Below are 18,817 nucleotides of genomic sequence, written 5' to 3' on the forward strand. Positions count from 1 at the left end.
TTTAATGGGCAAAATAAGCCAAATTAAAACTATGAAAAACCTCTAATAAAAATGCTTCCAAGCACACAAACAAACAAAAGGATATTTCCTACAGGAGTAGTAATTCACATTATGAGTCAGATGCAGAAGCAGATTGGAAATATACCGTGTCTTAAACACATCCAGTCAGCAATTTCCACAGGGCAGTCTTGAGGTCCTTGTTCCTCATGCTGTAGATGAGGGGGTTCAGTGCTGGAGGCACCACCGAGTACAGAACTGTTACTACCAGGTCCAGGGATGGGGAGGAGATAGAGGAGTGCTTTAAGTAGGCAAATAAGACAGTGCTGATAGACAGAGAGACCACGGTCAGGTGAGGGAGGCACGTGGAAAAAAGGCTTTGTGCCATCCCTGCTCAGAGTGCATCCTCAGTACAGCCCTGAAGATCTGCACATAGGAAATAACAATGAAAACAAAACAACCAAAGGCTAAACAGACACTAAAAACAAGTGCCCCAACTTCCCTGAGGTAGTCATCTGAGCAGGAGAGCTTGAGGATCTGGGGGATTTCACGCAAGAACTGGTCCACAGCATTGTCATGGCAGAGGGGCAGGGAAAATGTATTGGCAGTGTGCAGGACAGCATTGAGAATGCCACTGCCCAAGGCAGCTGCTGCCATCTGGGTACAAGCTCTGCTGCCCAGGAGGGTCCCATAGTACAGGAACTTGCCACAGCCCTTGCTCCTCTCCACACCTGGCTGTCCTAAGGACTCCCAGACCTGCACCTCTTTCCCTGCTGGCTGCAGACCCTTGTGCATGTGGTGCCACTCCGCATCTGAGCTGAGTGTGATAACTCAGACCACCCAGCCAGGATGATGACACCAATGAATTGTTCTTTGAAGAGCTAAGAAATACCTCAAGATCAGTTGCCCTTGTCCTGATGGGGAATTCAACTTGCCAGTCGTCAACTGTGACTACCACACAGCCAACACAAGCAGGTCCAGGAGGTTCCTAAAGCACCTTGAAGATAACTTTTTGGTTCAGGTGCTAAGGGAGCCAACTAGAAAAGGTGCCCTCCTAGATCTGTTGCTGGAGAACAGTGTGGGTCTTGTGGGAGATGTGGCAATTGGCGGCCATCTTGGTCATAATGACCATGAAGTTGTTGAGTTTGAAATTTTTGGTGACAGGAGGAAAACTGCCACCAAAACTTCAGTCCTGGATATGGGTAGAGCAGACTTCAGGCTGCTGGGGGAACTAGTTAGCAAGGTCCCCTGGGAAACTGCTTTTGAAGGCATTGGCGTCCATCAGTGCTGGTCAGTCTTAAGTGCTGCCTCCTAAAAGCACAGGATCAGGCAATTCCAAAATATCAGCAATGAGACTGTGGTGCTCTAATGATGAGCTGTCTCCTCATAGGCCTCAGTGGCAGAGACAACAACCATAGCCATAGGTATAATTATCTTGGTCTTGTTGGGACTTTCAGCCTTGCTAAGTCCTTGTTCCTCTCCAGACCAGGATACCCTAGGGACTCCCAGACTTACACCTCTTTCCCTGCTGGCTGTAGACCCTTGTCCGTGTCATGTCACACCAGATCTGAGCTAAGAAAGACAACTCAGATTTTCTTGGTGGCCGTGTTCCTTGTAAGGCAGTTCTGTAGGAAGCTGGCCTGGTTCCTGGTGAGCAGGCACCACTGCTCGTATGGCATCCCTCATGGTGCCCAGGCCCTCTTCCTCCTGGGCACAGCTCACTCAGCAGGGTCCCAGTCTGCCCTGATGTGTGGGGTTCTTCTGTTGCAGGACTAGGCTTTTCTCCTTCTAAATGTCAAGAGGTTTTTGTAGGCAAAATCCTCCTGTTTCTCAAGGTTCCCCTGGACAGATGTTCCACTGTGTCGGCTGTTAATGTCTATAGGCAGATGGCTCACCCTGATTGTGCTGTCTCTCACAAGATAGCAGCATTGGCAGTTGCAGGAGAGTTTGGACAACACAGGAGTAACTAGTTGATTGGAGTTGCAGCCCAGACTCACACAAGGCTCAAGCATGGAAGGCACCTTTTCTGTGCTTCCTTCTCATGCCTTCTATCATTTTGTTTGGAGCTTTGTCTTAAATCTTGGAAGGCTTTGCAGGGAATAAAATAGAAGGGCCAAAGCCTAACTGGAGATCAGTCTGGCTGTTACCATCAAAGACAATAAAAATGTTTTTAGAAACACACAGGAAGGGGAGGATTAAGGAGAATCTTCATACTTTATTGGATGTGGAGGGAAACATTTTGACAATAGATGAGAAAAAGACTAAGGTATTTAATGCCTTCTTTGCCTCAGTCTTTAGCAACAAGACCAGTTGTTGCCCTGGTACTCAGCCCCTGAGCTGGTAGATAGGGACAGGGAGCTGACAAAGGGGTGACACTTTTCACAACTTCTTCACTCTCCCTTTCTCCTTCTCCTCCCTTTTCTCCTCCAGGCTAGTTACAATAGCTTCAAAGCTTTCAGTATCCTGGGGATGGTCAAACCAGCCTGTTCCTGTTGTGATGTCTCCTGAATGTGCTTCATCTTTTGTTTAAGGTTAAACAAGGACTTGAGAGTGCCATCCAGAAGTCTGCCCCAAGGCAGGAGATTTAGTAGAGGCTAGGAGTATGGGAGGATACTAGCAGGCACCTAGAGCAGTGGGCACATCCAATGCTTTGGAACTTCACCCCTGAGCAAGTGCAGAATCCTAAAAAAAATGGTGAGATGCATGAAAAAGCGTTGTGAAAAGACACAAATCACTGCAAAGAGCTGGGGCTTTTCCTATGTATAGAAGATTCAGCCAATGCTACTCCAAGTCCAGTGACAGGCCCTCCCGCAACTCCACCCTGTGTGACGGTCCCTTCTGCCACTCCAATTCCTCCGAAAGGCCCTGCAGCCACAGCAACTCCTGCGATGGGCCCTGCAGACACTCCAACCCCTGTGACAAGCCCTGCAGCCACTCCAGCCCCTCTGATGGGCCCCATAGCTGGGCCAGACAACCAACCTGTGCCACTATTGGTTACACCTATATGCAAGAGAAAAAAATGGATGAAAAAAAAAAACATATTTTTTTTTTCTTAAAAAACAAAAAAACTCCTATGCAGAGAAGAAAGGAGGAAGAAACCAAGGGAAGACAAGGAATGCTTCGACAAAGTTGGGCCATCAAGGTAGAAGGAGGGCAAAGAGGAAGAGATCAGAACAGCATCAGTAAGCACAAGACCCCTATCCCAGATTTGTGAAAAAAATTCAGTCATCATTTAGGTGAGCACATTGTCACTTGGCTGCTGTAGTGCTGGGAGAACAGGGCCAATAGCCTGGAATTAGAGGGCAGAGAAGCCAAGCAGCTGGGATCCCCCTCTAGGGAAGGGGTGATTGACAAAGCAATTGGCCCTACCATTTACCATGGACTGACCCAGACTGCCCTGCAATGGGGGAAGCTCCTGAACACCTGCAGTACCTTGGTGACATCATCATGTGGGGCAACAGAGCAGAAGTATTTGAGAAAGGGAAAGAAATAATCCAAATCCTTCTGAAAGCTGGTTTTACCCTAAAACAAATGTCAAGGGACCGCAACACTTGATTCCCATGCAGACTGGCCAGGGCTGGGCGGACCGCTGATCAAGGACAGGCTGGGCATCGATCATTGGGTGGTGAGCAATTGTATTGTGCATCACTTGCTTTGTACACCTAATTATTATTGTTGTTATTGTTGCTGTTATTATTATTATTAATCTCTTCCTTTTCTGTCCTTTTAATCTGTCTTCATCTCAACCCATGAGCTTTACAGTTGTGGAGCTGCAGGGGCAGTGAGCTAACAGCTGTGTGGTGCTGAGCTGCCGGCTGGGTTAAACCACAACGTATTGACAACTGCACATCAATAGCACAAATCACTCTTCTAACATCAGTCTCTCCCATGTTGAGCAAGGAGCAGTCGCTGATGACTTCAGTCTGCTTCAAACACCACACCCCAGGAGAGACCCCGATGACTTCAGGAACTGTCAGCCCTGAGGCCTTGAGGACACCTCGAGGGAGCTCAATGGCACAGAGCAAGTGATGCCATGGTCAGATGCTGTGCTGCTGAGCTCTGCTGGGCTCCTGGGCCCAAGGGGAGCTCCTGGCAAGAGGGCAGTGTGGCAAAGAGACAGCTCTGCCCAGGAGCAGCTCCTCTGCACAGCGCAGGCTCTGACCGCAGGTGGCACGGGGAGAGAAGGAGAGAGTGATTGGAGGCAACGAGGAGTGCAACAACAGAGGGCAGCGTGTGGCAGGACAGATCTGCAGACTCTTGACACTGTGAGTCTCTGGCAGCAGGGTAATGCAGATGGGATTTCCAGATGGGTCTTCTACAGCTGGCACATCTGATGGCTGATAGCTTCTCTCAGGATGGCTCTTTCTGTTTCTCCAGCACAGAGTAGAAGATGCTGTAGAGAAGGGCATTGATGATTGGATTTTTCAAGGGGAAGACCAAGGCAGGGGCTAGCCAAAGGGTAAGAATTTTTCTGTAGTCGGTGCTTGCAGATTCTTGCAGTGGAGGGGAGGCAGGCTTCATGGTAATGGGTTGTCAGGTAATGTCATGGTAATGTCTGTCCCTCCCTAGCCTTGCCTCCCCTGGCAGCAGCACGGTGCCATTCCTCCTGGCTTCTCCACGTGGCTGTGCTGCTGCTGTTCTTGTTTCCAGGCTGGCTGGGGATGAGGGTTTCACATGCACATGGAGTGAGCCCTCAGTGTGCTTGGGGGAAGGGGAGTATGGGGACAGGCTGAGGGGTCTGGAGATGTTCATTTTGTGTATGGATTCAGCAGTGCCCTGCTATTTTTCAGGTGAACATGTGAGTGTAATTATCCCACAGCTCATAGAAATGCCAGCAGAAGAGAGCAGCCTTTATGGACAGACTGGCTGTCCCCTCTGAAGGAACACTCTGCACTAAAGGGACAGTCCATTTGTCTCTGTGGAGCCACAAGGTTTCACTTGGAGTGGAGCAGGAATGACCGTATAGAGAAATTAAATCCAGAGAGCCCTGCTCTGCAGTTGGGTGAATTTGGAAAGGCAACGTGGATAATAACCTGATATGAGGAGTGAATTTTATTTGTGATTACCACATTCCCCTTTCCTTATTGTTATAGGTGAGGACTGACTACAACATTGCCTGCAGTAGAATATCCTACTCCCAGGGACACCCTCAGGCAGCATCAGTCACAACTCAAGAAAAGGATCTGCAAAATATATGATTAATACTTCGAAATTGAATTAGTTCTTAAATAATTCTGTTGTACTTCCTTACTGCCTTTTTCCTTTATGGCCGGGATCCCATGCCTAGAACTAACAAATGCCCAACAGCAGCTCCATCACTGAGTTTCTCCTCCTGGCCTTCACAGACACACGGGAGCTGCAGCTCCTGCACTTCGCGCTCTTCCTGGGCATCTACCTGGCTGCCCTCCTGGGCAATGGCCTCATCCTCACCGCCGTAGCCTGTGACCACCGCCTCCACACCCCCATGTACTTCTTCCTCTTCAACCTCGCCCTCCTTGACCTAGGAGCCATTTCCTCCACTCTCCCCAAAGCCATGGCCAATTCTCTCTGGGACACCAAGGACATCTCCTATCAAGGATGTGCAGCTCAAGTCCTTTTTTTAGTCTTGTTCTTTGATGCAGAGTATTCCCTCATCACCGTCATGGCATATGACCGCTATGTTGCCATCTGCAAGCCCCTGCACTACGGGACCCTCCTGGGCAGCAGAGCTTGTGCTCAGATGGCAGCAGCTGCCTGGGGCAGTGGGGTTCTCACTGCAGTCCTGCACACGGCCAATACATTTTCCCTGCCCCTCTGCCGAGGCAATGCTGTAGACCAGTTCTTCTGTGAAATCCCCCAGATCCTCAAGCTCTCCTGCTCAGACTCAGACTACCACAGGGAGCATGCGGTTATTGGTTTTAGCCTTTATGTATTCTTTTGCTGTTTTGTTTTCATTGTGGTGTCTTATGTGCACATCTTCAGGACGGTCCTCAGTATGCCCTCTGTGCAGGGACGGCACAAAGCCTTTTCCACGTGTCTCCCTCACCTGGCCGTCGTCTCCCTCTTTCTCAGCACAATCATGTTTGCCCACCTAAAGCCCACCAGCATCTCCTCCCAATCCCTGGACCTGGTGGTGTCATTTCTATACTCAGTGGTGCCTCCAGCAGTAAACCCCCTCATCTACAGCATGAGGAACCAGGAGTTGAAGCATGCAGTGAGGAAACTCTTTGAAAATTTTCCATATCAATAACATCCATATATTCCTTAAATGATTCCCACAATATCTCAGAAAATCTTTTGTCAATATTTTTATTTAATTATTTTCTCAAATGAATGATTTTGACTTTAATACTCTTTTTCTTAGTGTCCTGCATGTAAATTCATTAGTTTATTCTAAACTAATCATCTTCTGTACCTATATAAACAGGCTTCCTGTGCAGATAAAGACAATAAAGATGCCATCAGAACATCACTGGTCTAAGGTTCAATCTGTTCACACCTGCTCTAGAGCTGGGGGAGCAGCCCCAGCACGCAGGAGGGGCTCAGGGCAAAGAGCACAGATGCCACATGGAGGAGCAGCCCCAATGGCCCTTGGGGCTGCCCCTCACTGCCCAATGGGCTCTGCCTCTCTGCTGCCTTTGTGTTGGGGCCACTGGTTGCCTGGAGCCATGGCCATGGCCAGCAGCAGGACATAGCCTTTTCACTGCTGCTTTCTTTTTGCTTCTCATTGCTTTCTTCTGTTTTTGTATTTGGGTAAGCCCTGAGGTCTTGTGTGCCTTGATTACAGTCTAGCTGTCTCTACAGGTGTCCATATGGCTGTGGGCAGCAGCAGGCAATGTGCAGCCCTGGGTCACAGATGACTTCTCTGATACCACCACAGAAACAAAAAAGGCTGCTCAGGGCAAACCCTGAAGCCTGGTTGCCTCTTTCAAAGCTGTAGTCAGGAATACAGCCAAGGGGTTGCTCCCTGCTCTTCTGTTTTCTGGGGTTCTTCATGCAGTGAAGGACACAGGCTTCCTGTCCTTCCTGTCCCAGGGTGGTCTGTGAGGAGACAAGGGCTGGACCAAGATTTCGCTTTATGACAATACTTACCAAATCAGAAAACAACCGGTCTTGGACACTTCTATGTGGGAATGTACACCTGCTTCGGGTCTGATGGTCGATGCCAGCCTGGAGAGGAATCTGGATCTGCCAGGAGATGTCAGGGCATCTGCAGGGACAATGTGTACAGTGGGTAGGGATTAGAACCTCATAAAATGACCATCCAAAGAAGAGTCTGGTAAAGGAAAAGGCGAATCTGAGGACTCCTTGGTCTAAGGAGGACTCTGCAATGCCAGGAGAGGTGGTGAAGAGTGAGTAGGCGAAGGCACATAAGACTGAAGAATAATAGAAGAGGCCATATTTGAAATCTTGTGGGCCACCTCTGGCACTGCACTCGCCTGCCCTTTATGCCCTTAGAGACACCTCATAGTCCTGCCAAGCACTGCCTAGTGCTGAGCCAAGTCTCCTGTACTGGTTTGGGGAGTGGGGCTGGCCCTGCGGGGCACAGGCACTCTGTGCTGGGGATCTCCCAGGCAAGAGAGCAGGGCTCCTGCAGCTTCATGGATCTCCATTTCCTGAGCCTTGGCTGGCCCCAGCCCAGGGGCTGCTGGAGAGGCCTAGAGCTGCCTTTGTCCCAGCAGCTGCAGTGCCTTGCGAGGGGCTGGGGCTTTGGTGGCCATGTCCAGAGCCCTGCAGCAGCCTGCGGAGGGCACTGCCCTGGGCTGCTGGGCTGGGCTGGGCTGGGGAGAGGGCAGGGAGCTGGGGAGAGGTGTGCTGGGGCTGGTCTGGTCTGGGCAGTGCCCAGCAGAGGGCAACAGCAGTTCCAGGGAGCGGTGGCAGCATGCATGGGAGGGCTCCCAGCAGGGCTTGGTGCTGCAGAGCCAGGGCTGCGTGAAGGGAGCCCAGAGCTGCAGGGGCAAGGGAGAGGAGACTGCTCTGGGCCCTTGCTGGCCTGGGCAGAGCAGGAAGGGGGCCCAGGGCATTCGTCCCCTCACCGCAGACTACTAGTGTAATACACAATAAATGTTTGTTCATTGTCTTTTGTATTATAAAAACAAGGAGTTCTGTTTGAGGAGCGGGAGTTACAAAAGCTTCCTGCTGAAGTAAGGAGCTGTATAATGCTTGGCTAGACACTATGAAAATTCTTTTGCTTAATGTAACAAAAAAGAACCCCCCCTCCCCTTCTCTCCTTCTGCATCTCAGTTGCCTCTTTTGTTCAAAGACCCTGCTGCAAAGCTCATGTAACCATCTCCTGATCAGTTGCTAACCTAGCGTATCAACATCCTGCCTTCCTGTCTCACGCTGGGCCAACATGACCACATAAAAAAAGAAGTTGAACCACAACTCTGAGGAAGACTACGGCCTTCATCTTCACGATCACCAGAGGGACAGAGACGACCCCCCAGCAACAGTGCACGCAGTCACAATATACCAGGACGTGCTGCGTAATCCCGGAATTACCAAGATATAAAAAGGGACCCTGGCGGGGGTGAGGTGCGCGCCGTTGGTGGAGCCAAGACTCCCCGGCTGCCCAGTGCTGTTTTGCTTGCTGTTGCTTACTCAATACATTCCTTTCTATTATTAATGCAATGCTCTCTGAAAATTAATTAAGGGGGCAACTTATAACAACTAGGACCTGCAAGGCAGTCATGGAGCACCCAGGGCCAGGCTCTGCCCCGTGGCCACAAGCCCTGCCTGCCCTCTTCCTGCCATGCTCTGTTCGCTGACTGCAGCAGAGGGGACCCCCAGCCAGCCCCTGCATGGGGCTCTGCCACCCACCTCGCCCCAGCCCTCTCCAGTGCCCTCCTTGCTGCTCTTTGATGCAGTCCAGGACCTCCCAGTGCATGCCAGCCAGCACATCTGCTGAGGGCCAGTGCGGCTTGCTGCAGGGGCAGGGAGCTCAGCATGGCCCTTGCAGCCCCCTGCTCTGGGGCTGCTTCTGCCCTTGGCCTTGGCCCCGGCCTTGTTTCTGCTGGCAGGAGCGCTCTTGGCATGCACTTCCTGGCCTCCCCTCCTCCCCTGCACATAGCTGCTGCACACTCAGCCTACTGGCACAACCGTGTCCTCACAAGCAGCACCACCCCTTGGGCTGCTTCTCCTGGCCTCCCCCACCCCACTGCCTTGACTCCTTGTCTCTGCTGGGCCCCACCGTCCACACCCAAATGTGTCCCTTGGCTGGCAGCTCCCTCCCCCTGTCCTGTGTGATGACTGAGCCATAGGACATACTGCCTTTAGGTGTTGTAGTGTTTGTAAATCCACATTGGTGATGGCACAAAAAGACAGTTCCTTCACCAGTGGTCTACATCTTTCTTCATGTTAGGCCACAACTGAATGTCCTTCACTATTTTTAGAGTGTTTTCTTTATCTCACAGTTGAAATGGATTAGGTGTCCTTGATTAGTGTGAGGCAAAATGCAATGCTTTTTGCCTTCTGCCACTACAGCACAATACGTATGCACAATACTCCGTGCATTGACCTGATGGGTCATTTCACATTTTTTTCTTTCATACCCATAATTTGAAGGGGACAATTACCCAAAGTGGGGCAAGCTGATGGGTTCTGTCTCAGCCATTTGAAGTGTCCCGTTCTTGAGTCTTGCAGCCTGAATTTGCCACAAGTGACCCAGGATGGTAAATGGATGTTCAGCTGTCTACTAGGAACAAAAGAGAGTATCTTGGGTTCCCAATGGCCATTTCCACTTTGGGTTAATCCTGAGAACAAAGTGGACGGGGGTGTTCTTTCTGAAGGAGTTTCCTGTGCTGGCCTGGGCTGCAGTTACAGGGACAAAGACCACTGCTGGCTATGCAGGTGCTCTGGTATCTCATCTCCACCTGGCTCCATCTGAATCCTCCAAAGGGCTCTGGTGTCTTGCATGTCCTGGTTGCTTATGTTCAGAATGCAAAGCTCTGCCTGAATACCCAGTAATTTTTTTAATACTTAAGTAATAGAGTAACTACTCATAACTTCAAATGGTTCAGTTCTTTCCATAAAACATCACACACAAAGTGCAATAACTATTATGAAGAAATGTAATTTTCAGGATGTATATTCATCACAAGAGAGAAAATTCTGAAGTTCACCTGTACTCACAAGGATCACCCGTACGCACAAGGATCATTGAGTCCAACTCCTGGCTCCACACAGGAAGTTGCCTTGTTTCCTTGTGAAACAAGCTGACTTTATCTCTCTTGTTCCTTCTCATGTATACCTACGACTGATACAGGCACAGTCTGGTTCTCTGCTCCATTTGCAGGGATTGGAGTTGTGTAGATTGCAACTCAGTAAGCACAGGGCCAAGCCCCAGCACATTGCAGTGATTTGTCTCTTTGGAACTGCCAGGGTGATGACACTCCTTTTGCAAGCATTCTGCCATTTTTTTAGGTTTCTGCACTTGTTCATGGATGAAATAACAAAGCATTGGAGGTGCTCACAGTTCTAGGTGCCTGCCCATATCCTCTCACACTCCCTGCCACTCACAGCTATCCTGCACATCTTTGTGTGGCATTCTGAAATAGTTTTCCCTAACCTTAAACAAAACCTGAAATGCATTCAGGAGACATACCAATAGGAACAGACTGGTTTGAACATCCAAAGGATATTTAAAGTTTCAAAGAGCTATTGTAGCTAGCCTGGAGGAGAAAGGGGCAGGTAAAGAGAAAGGGAAAGGGAAGAAGTGGGGAAGTTTCCGCCCTCATCCCTCCAATTCATTGGCTCCCCGAGGAGAAAAGATAGAGACTGTTAATTATGAATAGTATCTGAGAGAAGGTTCCACGAGCATGAAGGTGACAGCAATGCTGAGTACAACTACCAGATTAGTCTCATGACCAGTTCTTTTATCATAACATAAGGCAGTGTTAGGCAGTAAACTAATAACCATAAACCAGCCCCCACAAAGGATAAACAGCACAACAGGGAACACACACAGTATGTAATGTGCTATCCAACACAGTTTTGAGGCCAAACACAACTACTACACTGAGGTTAAAAATAAATAAATAAATAAATAAATAAAATATGCATTGTGGTCAGCAACTATGAAGGTGATGTAATGCTTGTAACAGTTTTTGTTGTTGTTGTTGTTGTTGTTGTTTTTTGTTTGTTTGTTTGTTTATTTGTTTTTTTGTTTTTAACACAACCCAGTCATATCTGTCATTATCTCAATCCTTTGGGCCCCATGCCGGATCCATTCAGGAAGGAGGGCATCCCATGAGAGGGATGCAGAGGCAGAGGTTGACTGTCAAGGAGCAGTGGAAAAAAGTGTCATAGACTGACTGCAATCCCCATTGCCCTGCACCATACAGGGGAAGGAGATATAAGAGTGTGGATAGGGGGAACGGTGTTTTTAGTTTGCTTGTAGTTCCTCAAGGTTGTAGTCCACTGGTGATAGGCAATACATTATATTAATCTGCCTATGCTAAGTCTGTCTTGCCTGTAATGATAATTGGTGCCCATGATGGTATTTGGTGGGTGACCTCCTGTTCTACCTAAACCCTTGAGCTCTTTTCATCATATTTTCTCCCCCTTTTCCTTGTAGGTGGAGAAGTTTAAGAGCACTTGCCATGGAGTTCACCTGCATAGCCGGGTAAAACCACCACAGTACTGATATGGGAAGGGTTCAGCACCAGGGACTTGCCCTGGAGGACATGCTCTGTCAGCCTGGCTGCACAGCAGGGAAAGAAGAGAGGTTCCTCTGAAGGAGAGCAGTAGAAGAGGAAGTCTTGATTTCCAACTCAGGTATTTCTGGAACAGTCCTGAGAGGCCTGTGGGAGCTGCAGGACAGCCCTAGCATCAGGACCCAGGAGTCCTGCCTGCCACATTGTCCCCTGAGCCTAGCAGGACTCTCAACAGGGCTCTCACAGCAGCCACCAGCTCTGTCCAGCACCACCACAACCCCCCAGCCCAGGACCTGCAGCTTTGGACAGCTGACAGCCACTGGGCCACCCCTTGTGAAGGGGCTCTTGACATGGTGACCTTTGTAGGAGAGCTGCAGGAGCACTGGGAACAGGGAAGTCAGGCCAGAGGCGATGGTCACCCTCCAGCAGCCCTCCATCTCACTTGCTGCTGGCCCTCAGCTCAGGACAAGGGATGCCCGCCCTGGCTCCTCAACCACAGCTCCTCTGCAAGGTGCCCCTGCTCCTCCACCCGTCAGCGAGGGTCGCCCAGTGCAAGCTTGCTGCCTGCTGACTCCACTCCTGGCCACAGAAGGACAGCGGTGGGGAGCACCCAAGCAGTGCCCAGCAGGGACCAGGCCTTGCAAGAAAGTGCCAGCACTGCTGCTGCTCCAGCGATGATATCCTGGTGATGCAGTGCACCCCCTGTGACATCAGCCTGTGTCATTTGAAGGCCTGTCAGGTCAGCAGCATGGAGATGGCACAGGTCAGGAGAGTGATGAGAGATTTCCCTTCTTGTCCTGAGAAACTGTCACCTCCCTTCTGCCCAGTTCTTTTCCAGCAGTTCCTGACAAATCCACAAGGGACATCTCCAAATGGTGACCAAGCCCATGGAATAAAGGAAATGGAGAGCTGGAGAAGTCACTGCTGTGTTCTTGCACCAACACGCCTCTGTTGTTGGGATTCCTTCCAGGAAGGTGGGATTTGAGGCTTCTTCTGGGGCTGGGATTTTTTCAAATGATGGGAGCAAAGGCACCTGGGATGCAGCAGCCCCTCAGTATACCTGAATTCCTCCTCACTGCATGTCGCTCACTTGGAGAAGTAGTAGGTCTTACATGGAGGAATTGCAGCGCATGCCAGGGCCTTCCTTCCCAGATACCACATGGGTCTCTGAGATTTGAAAAGGCCTCAGCACCATCCCCCGGTCTGCCATCCAGGAGGCAGAGGTGGTATACGAGGGAATGGCAAATGTCTTCCCTGTTGATCATCCCTGCTTGTCTCTTCTGAAGGATCTGCACCCATCCAGCACAGCACACCAAGCTGAGGGACCTGTCCCCCCACACCTCAGCAGCTCTTCCATCAATGTCCCAGCCCTGTGACAGCAGGCAGGGATCCAGCTCCTCCTGCCTGTGCCCCAGGCTGAGGGCATTGGGGTACATCTGGGCTGCAGCACCTCAGCTGTGGCACAAGGGCCAAACTCAGGCTTGTCCCAGACCTTGTGCCAAGAGCCTGGGCATGAAGAGGCTTTCCTTCAGAGCAGAGACCTGCTGCTGTGGATGGCAGATGGCCACAGGAGGATCTGAGCACCTCTTTCCTGTCCTCTATTTCCACTAATTAGCTGTATGGCTCAGTTATCAGCATTAGTGAGATATCTCACATTCAGGTGCCTATGTTGAGGACACCTCAAGGGAGGCCAGAGGAATCCAGCCCCTATGGGAATGCGGAATGCCAGGGGGAATATGAGCACCCAACTACCCCAGGACTAGAAATGCAGGATGAGATGCTTCAGTTGACTCATCTGAATGGCTTCCCTCTGCAGGGATAGACGAGATTCCATCCCTGTCCATAAATTGGTGTCCTGCATGATGACGGATAAGGAGAGGTGATTCTTATTCTGAAGGCTAATTTCCAACAGGAAAAAACTATCGCTGTCAAGAAGTGTGTCTGCCCAGGTGAGGGAGGGAAGCCAAGAGATTCCTTCAGGCTGTTTCCCAGCAGGTTTCCTTGCAGCCCCAGGATATGCTTTTCAGGATATGCTAAGGAAACTTATTGTGCCTTTCCGCAGCTATAAACTGCTTCTTTGCTTCTTCAGATGAATTACTGTTTATGTAAAGACATGGAAAGTCTGTCTTAACTTCTGGAGGGATTTGTTTGGTTTTGTTTTTCTATTTCCCCGTGTGATAATGTTTTCCACAAAGAAATGCTGTTTTTCATCCTGTTGTACTCAATTACCAACATGTAAGAGAACCATGAAAAGGACCCTAAAGGTCATGTAATTTCAGCCCCTCTGTTCTGGGCAGGATTGCCAAGCACTAAAGTAGGCTGCGCGGAGCCGCAGCCAGCCTGATGGATATCTTGTGTGACCCTGAGGCTTTGCATAAATAAGGAGCCAGAGTCTTTGTGTATTTAAACAAAATAAATGAAACCAAAACAACTTCTTTGTCTGAGACCCACTCTCAGCTGATCAGGAAGTAATGGCAATAGCAAACACCCTTCTGGCTGCAGCAGCTCGGGTCAGGCTAACCTGGCCCTGGGGCAGTAGGAGATGCTTGAGGACCTCCAGGGATGGCACGGAGGGGCGGCAAGCCTCTGAGGATCTTCTGCAGAAGAGAGCAGGGTGCACAGCAGGGGACACTGACCTCTGTACGCTTGTGCCATGGATGTCCGCATCTGTGGGGCTGAGCCCTCTGTGCCCCCAGGAGCTGCTGTGGCCTTCAGAGGGGCTGTGGCTGTGGTGGCAGTGCCCAGAGCCCTGCAGCAACTTACAGTAGGCACTGACATGGGGCTAGTGCCGCTGGGCTGTACAAAAGGCAGGGAGGTGAGCAGAGGGCAGGGAGGTGGGCAGGGGGCAGGGAGGTCAAGAGCTGGCACTCAGGACCCGTGTCAGGGGAATGGCCAACCGTGCTGGTCTTGGTCCTGGCCCATAGCCCTGCAGACCTGGAGCCAGGCTGTCTGCAGAGGCCCCCATGGGATGTGGCTGGGTCAGGGCAGAGCCATGGGCTGGAGGAGGCTGCAAAGGAAGGAGGGCCATGGCAGGAGGGGACCATTAGGACATTACAATCCTAATGACATTACAATCCTAATGCCATTTAGAATTGTAATGGGGGGAGCTCGACCAAGGCCTGAATGTGCACTGCCATGTGCAGCGCCTTGGCAGCACGGCTGTGGGACCATGTGTGGGGCAGTGGGGCTGGGATGATGCAGGGACAGGGCGCTGAGAGGAGCCACGAAGGAGCTGCCAGGGGGTGACAGCAAGGACAGGCTCCAAAACAGAAATTTATGGTGGAGACGGAGATACGGTTTTAGAAAGTGCAGAGCTCACCTGGAAGTGGTGTTACCAAGAAAAGTCAAGAGCAAAGAGAAGAGCTTCTGCTGGAGCTAAGGCTCAGATTTCTCACCCAGCTCACCCAGGGCTCGTCCTGAGCAAGGCGGACACGAGCCCTGCCTGCCCTCCTGCCTGCCTCGTGCTGTCAGGTGGCTGTAGCAGAGGGGACCCCCAGCCAGCCCCTCGATGGGGCTCTGCCAGCCCCTCGCCATCCCCTCTGCAGTGACGTCATTGCTGCCCAGGGGGCTCTCTGATGCGCGGGATGATGTCACAGTGCCTGCCGGCCAGCCCTTCTGAGGGCCAATCAGGCTGCTGCACTGGCAGTGACCTCACTCCAGCCCCCTCCCCACGGCCTGCCTCTCCCCTTCCCTCTCCCCTGTCTGGACCCCAGGGACAAAAGTCGGTGTTATGCAGCAGCTTTGCAGTGGTGGCCTCCGTGGTGGTTTTGCCAGGGAGGACATCTGCCCATGTGCCAAAAGGACCTACTACCACCAAGATGCATTTGGTGCTTTGAGCTGTCACTGGCAGAGGTCTTGCAAAGTCTTTCTGCAGTTGTGCCCAGGGACCTTCACTCCATTGGTCCTGGGCTGGGGCTTTCACTTCAGCTGAACCTGCGTCGGTCATGGCACAAGCAAGACGCCTCTTACAGCTGCTCTCTGCATCTTCCTTCATGGTAGGGCACCACTCCGTGTCCTTCTCTCTGGTCACAGTGTTAGTCTTAGCTCACGGATGAACCAGATTTGATCTGCTTGAGTCTTCTGAGGCCCAATCCGAGGCCTATTGCCTGCTGCACCTACAGCACAGTAACTATTACTTTTCCTTACTATGCTGAGTGACCTGATGAGTCTGTTCATATTAATGCCTTCTAATTTCCCTAGTTGGAAGAGGGCATATTCCCAGACTAGGACAAGCTGCTGGGCTCTGCCACAGCCACTCACAGTCACCTGCTATTGAGTCTTTCAGCCTCAGGTTGTCACACGTAACTCAACATGAGTTTCTTAGGGTCTCAATGGCCATTTCAAGTGTAGTTAACTCCAGCAATCCACTGGCAAGTGTGCCAGGATGCATGGTGCATTCCCACAGGAATCCCTCGCAGAACCTACAGACTTGTCCAGGCTGTAGTCTTGAGTTCCCAGACTGCAGTGGCTGCCTTCCAATGACTGTGACTTATGTTAGACTCATAGAATCATAGAACCATAGAGCCATGTAGATTGGGAAAGACCTCCCCCATCATTTGGGTCAGGCCAAAGACGACAAGCTAACAAACTCTGACCTGTATACAGCTTCTCCTGATAAATTCGGCAGTGGCTCTGTGTTACCTTTGTTTCCTCTTTAACTGTAACTTCAGCAGGAATAGTTCATGTTGGTACCATGGCACAAGCATACAGAGGTCAGTGTCCCCTGCTGTGTCCTCTGCAGCAAACCCTCAGAGGCCTTCAGCCCCTCCGTACCATTCCTGGGGGTCTTCAGGCATCTCCTGCCACCCCAGGGCCAGGGCAGCCTGCCCTGACCTGCTGCAGAGAGAAAAAGGTTTACTATTCCTGTTCATTAATCCACTGAAAACAGGTCTCAGAGAAAGAAATTGCTCCAGCCTCATTTATTTTGATTAAATACACAGAGCCTTTTTTTCACTGAAACCATAGGTCACACAGACAAGGGAATAATCAGGTAGAAGAAAGTGAAGGGCTTTTCTGTGTAGACAACATTACAACAAGGACACAAAGGAAAAACAACCAAATAAATCAACAAACACCAAAGAGAAAGGCAAGAGTGCCTGTCGTGACATACGCTGGGAGTCATTTGCAGAAAAAGGTAGACAGCCTGTGGCCACAGATAAAAACCCAATCAACAGTTTCCATATTGAATCCCTGAGATCCTGGTTCCTCATGCTGTAGATGAAGGGGTTTAATACTGGAGGCAGCACTGAGTACAGAACTGCCACAACGAGGTTCAGGTTTGGGGAGGAGATGGAGAGTGGCTTCAGGTAGGCAAATATGACAGTGCTGAAAAAGAGTGAGACCACGGAGAGGTGAGGGATGCATGTGGAAAAGGCTTTGTGCCGGCCCTGCTCAGAGGGGATCCTCAGAACAACCCTGAAGATCTGCACATAGGACAGAACAATAAAAACAAAGCATCAAAACCCAGAAAGGAAGTGAACGTGAGAAGCCCAGCTTCCCTGAGGTAGGAGTCTGTGCAAGAGAGCTTGAGGACCTGGGGGATTTCACAGAAGAACTGGTCCACGGCATTGCCTTGGCAGAGGGGCAGGGAAAATGTATTGGCCGTGTGCATCAAAGCATAGAGAAAGCCACTGCCCCAGGCAGCTGCTACCATCTGGGCACAAACTCTGCTGCCCAGGAGGCTCCCGTACTGCAGTGGCTTGCAGATGGCAACATAGCGGTCATACGCCATGATGGTGAGAAGGAAATACTCTGCTGATATCAAGAAGATAAATGAAAAGACCTGTACAGCACATCCCGTGTAGGAGATGGTCCTGGTGTCCCAGAGGGAATTGGCCATGGCTTTGGGGACAGTGGTGGAGATGCAGCCCAGGTCGAGGAGGGCGAGGTTGAGGAGGAAGAAGTACATGGGGGTGTGGAGGCGGTGGTCACAGGCTACAGCGGTGAGGATGAGGCCGTTGCCCAGGAGGGCAGCCAGGTAGATGCCCAGGAAGAGCGCGAAGTGCAGGAGCTGCAGCTCGCGTGTGTCTGCAAATGGCAGGAGGAGGAACTCTGTGATAGAGCTGCTGTTGGACATCTGAGACATCCTAGAGAAAGGGATGATCCAAGGAAGAAAAGACAGTGATAATGAGGAGAGGGATCTCTGAGAAAAAATTAATCCATCTCTCACTGAAAACCCCTACCTCTATGTAAAAATGCCTCTCTCCTGAAATAGCAGACTTTATTTCTATTCTCACTTAGGCAAAGAGAAAAATGTAAGCAGAGAGTAAGAGTGAACGAGGAATTCTCAACTTTATCCCTGCTCTTTTAAAGTCCCCTTGGATATATCCTGCTTGCACTGTGGAACTGTGAGCAGGCTGCCCCAGGCAGCAGCCTCCCACCAGCAGCAGGACCCTGCCCTGCCAGGGGGGCTCCTTCCACCCGCAGCTTCTCCCCGCAGCGCCCTGGGCAGCTCCCCGGGCAGGCTGAGTGCTGAGCCTGGCAGGCGGCAGAGGCCCTGCCCCGCCACACAGCCCCTGGGCCACAGCAGGGACCCTGCTCTGCACCACAGCCCTGGACACCCCTGCCTGCACCCCCAGCTTCTCCTGCCTCCACGAACTGCGGCTGCATTGCCCTCCAGCCAGAGACTTACCGGCTGCAGGGCTGGGAAGTCTTCTCCCTCAGTGAGCTCTGGGCATGCTGCCACTTCTGCCTGCCTTTAAGCACTGTGTCTCTGCAGGCAGTGCCCCCAGCCCTGCTGCACTGTGCAGAGGAGCTGCTCCTGGGCAGAGCTGTCTCTCTGCAGCGCTGCCCGCTTGCCAGGAGCTCCCCTTGGGCCCAGGAGCCCGGCCCAGCTCAGCAGCAGAGGCCCAGCCCAAGGCCTCCCTTGCTCTGCCCCCCACCAGGCTCCCTGCACATGGCCCTGGGCTTCAGGGCTCACGGCTCCTGGAAGGCAGCAGGGTCTCTCCTGGGGAACACACTTGCTAGCAGACAAAGCAAACACTGACTGGCCCTCTCTAAACACTGTGCTGACTGATTCCTGCAGCAGCAATTGCCCTACCTGTGTGCAGGGCTATGGGACGTGCCAAAGTTCCTCTCTGTTGTACAACTTATTTATCAGTGAAGTGGATGATGTAACAGAGTGTACCTTCAGCAGCTTTGCTGATGACACAAAGCTGGGAGGAGTGGCTGATACCCCAGAGGCCTGT

At 51.2% G+C, this 18,817-nt stretch overlaps 1 pseudogene; it reads right to left on the bottom strand.

The window, feature by feature from the left end:
• Window positions 1-15,993: 15,993 nt before the first annotated feature.
• Window positions 15,994-17,940, bottom strand: LOC137847316 (olfactory receptor 14C36-like; annotated as a pseudogene).
• Between the last annotated feature and the right edge of the window lie 877 nt (window positions 17,941-18,817).

The sequence above is a fragment of the Anas acuta genome, chromosome W (genome assembly GCF_963932015.1).
Source record: "Anas acuta chromosome W, bAnaAcu1.1, whole genome shotgun sequence".
NCBI lineage: Eukaryota > Metazoa > Chordata > Aves > Anseriformes > Anatidae > Anas > Anas acuta.